The sequence below is a fragment of the Arachis ipaensis genome, chromosome B01, assembly GCF_000816755.2.
Source record: "Arachis ipaensis cultivar K30076 chromosome B01, Araip1.1, whole genome shotgun sequence".
Lineage (NCBI taxonomy): Eukaryota > Viridiplantae > Streptophyta > Magnoliopsida > Fabales > Fabaceae > Arachis > Arachis ipaensis.
This window is the reverse complement of record NC_029785.2, coordinates 93,002,746-93,008,850: the sequence shown is the minus strand read 5'-3', so window position 1 is coordinate 93,008,850 and position 6,105 is coordinate 93,002,746. Positions and strand designations below refer to the sequence as shown.

At 36.3% G+C, this 6,105-nt stretch overlaps 1 long non-coding RNA gene across 1 annotated transcript; it reads left to right on the top strand.

Annotated features, from left to right (window-relative positions):
* On the top strand, positions 4,491-5,774 carry LOC110271304. Its single transcript, XR_002361912.1, has 3 exons — positions 4,491-4,697; positions 5,226-5,341; positions 5,470-5,774. It is a non-coding gene; the product is annotated as an uncharacterized LOC110271304 (long non-coding RNA).

Below are 6,105 nucleotides of genomic sequence, written 5' to 3'. Positions count from 1 at the left end.
AAGCTTATGATCCTGAAAACCCTGCAATAGCAGAGGTGAATTACTTAGGTGAACCTTATGGAAACACCTATAATCCATCATGGAGAAATCATACAAATCTCTCATGGAAGGATCAAGGCCTCAACAAGGCTTTAATAATGGTGGAAGAAACAGGTTTAACAATAATAAACCTTTTCCATCATCCACTCAGCAACAGACAGAGAACTCTGAACAAAATACTTCTAATTTAGCAAACTTAGTTTCTGATCTATCCAAGGCCACTGTAAGTTTCATGAATGAAACAAGGTCTTCCATTAGAAATTTGGAAGCACAAGTGGGCCAGCTGAGTAAAAGGATCACTGAAATCCCTCCTAGTACTCTCCCAAGCAATACAGAAGAGAATCCAAAAGGAGAGTGCAAGGCCATTGACATAAGCACCATGGCCGAACCTGTAAGGGAAGGAGAGGACGTGAATCCCAAGGGGGCACTACAAGAAAAATACCCATTCAGCCACACTTTTTTTAAGCTACATTTGAAAAGCGTAGCCTATTCTAGGAATAGGCTATGCTTTTCTCCGTGTTTCCTTTTTGTAGGAGAATAGAAAACACATTTGTGGCATCACTTGAAAAGTGTAGCCTTAGGTATTATAAATATCACTTATAAAACGTAGCCTTATCTTAAAAGCTATGGGTTCACTTTTTACACCAAAGAATACACTTTTAAAGAGTAACCTATTTGTCAGATTTCAGATACACTTTAAAAGTGTTGCCTAATTTATCTTAAGTCAAATGTCCAACACTTAGTAAATTTTTTTTCAATTTTCAGCAAATGATCCACATACAAACACTTAGCCAAATAAAATGAAAACATAAAACCTCACCTTAGTTTTTCCCTTCTTCACGCCACCCCCAACCCAGAGAAGACTCTGTGCCATCATCATTCATCACCCCCAAATCAGAGAAGACTCTGCGCCATCACCACTCCCTGTAACATCTCTAATTTCTAACCCTAAATTCCAAAATCCCCAAATTAACTCAGAAAACTCTAATTCCCAAAATTCCTAACCCTAACAGCCGCAACCTCACCCTCTTTCAACGTAACAAACAAAAGCAGCCACTGTAGAGAGAAGATGGATCGGGAGAAGAGAGGAGAGGAAAGGCCTGCCCAGCCATCACCACCGCAGCGCCGCTGCAGCTATTGCCTCCTTCAGAGCTGCGAAAAGTCGTCCTCCCTGCCGTCGAATGCCGCCGTCGTGTCGCACATGAGAGAGAGAGAGAGAGAGAGACAGATTCGAGAGGAGCTACCCATGATCGCTGCCGTCGAAGCCAGGCTCGTCGCCGTCACCACCAACGAAGCTGCGAGGAGCCGCTGTCGTGCTCGTGTCGCTGTGCGCCGTCGAGCTTCCCTCACCCTGAGCCGTCGATCTGTCGCCACCGCTATAAGGGCTTGTCGCTGGAGCCACGACTGTCCCTGAGCTTCTGTCGCCGCTGCCGTTCAAGCCGCTGCTGCCGTCGATTTGGAGTTGCTGCGATTGGAGCCACTAGCGGGGGTGAGTTGCTACTGCCCTATTGCCGTCGTAATCATATTCAACGTCCACTGCCCTGAGCTGATTCTGCCCTTGAGTTCGTTGTGTTCGGATTCCTTGTGCTACTGTAACTGTCATTACTGCTGCGGAAACCAACGTTTCTGTTTGGCTGTTGCTGAAGGTCTTCCACCATCACTGGAGCTGCCCAGAATCATCGTTGAAGCTGCCAAGATATATGGTTGATTTCTAATTATGCCAAGACATCATCACTAATTATTGTCTCATGTATACAATCCCTTATTTCTTGAACTTTCTAATCTGTTGTCATCCTTAGATTCCACTGAAGGCCACCCCACATCAAGTAACATACTTTGCAGCGAAGAATCTATATCCACTTATTGTCTCAGTTCCTGTAAGATAGATGTATTCTTTTCTTTTTTTATTTCTTTATTTATTAGGCCTTAAATATGATTATGAGTATTCCTTGTGGTTGAATTTTTTTTATGATTGATGCATTAAAAGAAAAAAAACCACAGTATATTTATTGTTATTTCCAACATTTGTGTTAAGAATCAAACATTCAGACCATATTAACTAGTCCTGCTCAGGTTCATTTTCACTAGATTGTGTCCTGTTTAGTAAGTTGTGTTGTAGCTTGTTCAGTTCATATATTATAAAATATTAATCAATTTGCTAATTTTTTCAGAAAGTAATCAAAACTGTTTATTGATATAAAACCAGGTTCCTAAACCACTTAATCAAGTTGTTTCTCTAGTTGAACAAGATTACAACCATCAGAGTGAGAAGTGCCCTTACAGTGAGAATGGTTACACTGCTGGTAATTGTATTTTCCTTATAGAATAGATCATGTTTTTAGCTGCTTGGCCTCACTAATTACATTTTGTGATTTTTATTTTTGCGTAGAATACATCCTCCAAAGAAAATGAAACACTTTTGGCTGTTGGCACTGCTTATGTGCAAGGAGGAGAAGTGGCTTCTAGAGGACGTATCCTGCTGTTCTCTTTAGGAAAAAACACCGATAATCCTCAAACTCTGGTATCTTTGGGGTTGCTTTCTCAAATTTTGGCTGAATTTTTTGTCACTTGGCTAAACCTTGAGTGATGCCTTTTTTTGGACAGTTATTAAATGTTCATTTTCACAGGTTTCAGAGGTGTACTCAAAGGAATTAAAAGGAGCTATATCTGCCTTGGCCTCTCTTCAGGGCCATCTCTTGATAGCATCTGGTCCAAAAATTATTTTGCACAAGTGGACTGGCACTGAGTTGAATGGGATTGCATTTTTTGATGCACCACCGTTACATGTTGTGAGCTTAAATATAGTAAGGGAGATTTCCTTAAATCTTTTGTTAAACAATAGCAACCAAGCTTGTCCCATTTTTTTGGGTTTTTGGGGGTTAAAAGAATTTTGAAATTATCTGTTCCCTGTAATTTTCTGAGAGAAATACGCTTTGAATGCTTACCTTAAATATATTGAACAAGTTCCGGTGAAGTGAAAAGAAAAAATGAAAATGAGAATGAGATAAATGGATGTTCTTGAATTAATTTATTCTTACCTCTTATCTCTGTTAACATTTTCCCAGGTAAAATAAGGTTTAGTTTTTAGCTATACACAATTTCAAACTCCACAAAATTTAGCTATACACAATTTCAAACTTAGGAGGCAAGAGGCTTCTATAGAAGAGCATTGCTCTAGCTTTCTTACTAATATTGATTCAGAATCTATTGATGGAAAACATGTAGCATCAGTAACTGCAATATCTAGAGAATCTGAAAGCACAATGGGAGTTAATGACAAGATTGAAGATTCTGGAGAAAGATTTTTCAGTTCTGAGAATTCATCTCTGCTAGTTGAAGCAGTTGATGTGAATTCAACATCTGATGGAGAAGAGCAAGAGAAATGTTGTGAAGAGTTGTCAAATTTGCAGGCACGCCAGAATGAACAAGGAGACTCATTGGATGGAATAGTTGACGATACTGGGAGCAAGTCCGCAAGCAGCGTTTGCCTCATCTGGTTTTTATTTTTGACATTAACTCCACCTTAAACAATTTTGATACTCACACTTATTCACTTACTTAACATGTCAGGTGCTAATCAATGCCACTGCTGATCGAAACTGCACGACACTATCGCAGGTCAGATATTGGCAATAGATTCTTCTGTTTTTTATTTATTTGCTCCAATTTATCAAAACCTTGCATGTTTTAATGTCACCCTATTTTGCTATACTCCTCTAATTTTCTTAGTGCCAACTGCTCTATCTACACATCATGTGTAATTGTAAAACAGATTTGCATAACAATCTTTTTATTTGTCACTATCACTTTTTGGTACAGTAGCAATGGGGGAGAATATGGATCATGGTATTTTGTAATTTGACACTAGTTTTATGTGACTGATAAGGGTGAATGTGAATAAATATTTGTCAGCACATAAATTTACATAAGTACTTAGACTTAAAAATTGGTGAATAAATATTTATTTGTTGGCAGAATATGTATAGGATTCTTTGACATTGATTCTTTCTATTCTACCATTTTTGAAATGCTTCAAAGTTGGTCTTTGGCATACATTTAATCATCGTATAATTTATTTATTATGTCTAATTTGATTTATAAATCATATTTTTGCCTAATTATTCTTTATGGTTTTATCCTAAGCTTAATTAATTGGTTTTATCAGGTTGCCTCCAAAAAAAGTTCAGGAGAAGTTCCTTCAAGAGAGGATTAAGGTTGGTGGCAAAGCTGGTGCTCTTGGTGATTCTGTCACTGTCTCCCGTGAGAAGAACAAGAGAGGATTAAGGTTGGTGGCAAAGCTTAATTTTTTCCCCCTTAATTTTTCCTTTTCTAGTTCTTACATGCATTTGAAAAGATTTAGGTGCTCCAATTGAATATCTATAGTTTCTGTTTCATGATTTGTTGGTTTGTTTGTGAATATTTGAAATTTGGAATGCTCTGACCGAGTTGATATTGTTGCTGATTTTGAACCTAAACTTTGGCTTTTGTTGTTGCATTTTCATTTGAATTTCTGGATATATTATAATCAGTTCATATATACAAAATCCACCAATATCATGGTTTTGCAGATTGACGAAGAGCTTCTTCAGGAAGTGGTTAATATGGGATTTGACAGAAATCAATTGGTTGAATCTTTATGCAACAGGATCTAAAATGAGGTCTGTGCCCTTCATTCTCTCCTTTCGTGTCTTCTTGATTGTCTCTTATTATTATCTATACATTTCTGGTACTGTGGCAAATTACTTGTTATTGGATAACTGGTGCCATGTTTCTAGTGGCTATCTTGGAGCTGAGTTTCAAGAGACTATGGTTGACTCTTTACCTTAGATAGTTGACTCTTTTAAGTCTTAATGGATCTAATAATATCTCTTCCTCTGCTCAATATCTCCCACTTATTTATTTATTTTCATGTGGTTTTGTTGTTACCATGTTTGGTTAATGTGAGTGTTGAGCTGAAAAAGAGTAATGTCCGTGTTCTTTTAGCAATTGACTAATGTTGTTGGGACCCTTCATTTTTAATGTTTTCCTTTAATTTTTCAATATGAAGTGAATGACCCTTTTGCCTTGTGAACATGGAGGTTACTAAGGAAGAGCTTAATGCAAAAATGAGAGGAAAAAGTTTCCATCTTTGGTCTGAAAAAAATCATGCAAAGTTTCCAACATGTTTGTGTTTTGTTTTGTGGCAGATGGGGCTGGTGATGATTTGTTTAAAGAGCTATGGAGGCTGTGTGCAGGGCCATTAATGGATGTTCCTTGTGTTCAAGACAGAGTTTTCTATTTCCCTCAGGGTCACATTGAATTGGTATGATATACACTTCTTTACCTTGTTTCTATTTCATTTTTTTCCATTTTTGTGCTATGTATGCTTTCAAATTTAAGCCTTAAGGGGTTTAGTAAGTGTTATATAATTTTGATTTTTTTCTTTTGTAGTTGCCAGAACCTACAGAACAAGATTTGAGGCAGATGAAGAACCAGAAATCTCCCAAATACGATTTTCCGTCGAACAAGATATTTAAAGAACAAGATTTTTTTCTCTTCTATCAGAAGGTTAATAATTTTTATTGGAAGATACTTATGTAGGATACAATATTTTGGTTTTTTATAGTTTATTAGTAGTAAATCTAAGTGGTCTAATGTATATTTTGATATGGGTATGTTTAATTTAGTGTGAGATGTATGAATACTCATTTATGATCATCCCAATATTTTTAGTTCATTATAAATATATTTTGTTATTGGATAATTTTTATTATTTAAAGAATATTGTATGGTATTATTATGTATTTATTTTTATTTTATAATTTTTGACTAATTTAATTAAAAAAATAGGATTATATATATAATCATATTACTAAATATTAGGTTTTAGAAAAAAAATTATTAGAATATATATATAGAAAATAAAAAAAAAACAATGAGGGACTTAAGGCTACACTTATATACAGTAGCTATAGTATACAATAAAAAAAAGAGGGATCTAAGTCTACGCTTATAAAAAGTAGCTATGGTATACAATGTGGCTACGCTTTACAAGTGATGCAGTAGGGTTGAAAAGCGTAGCCTATT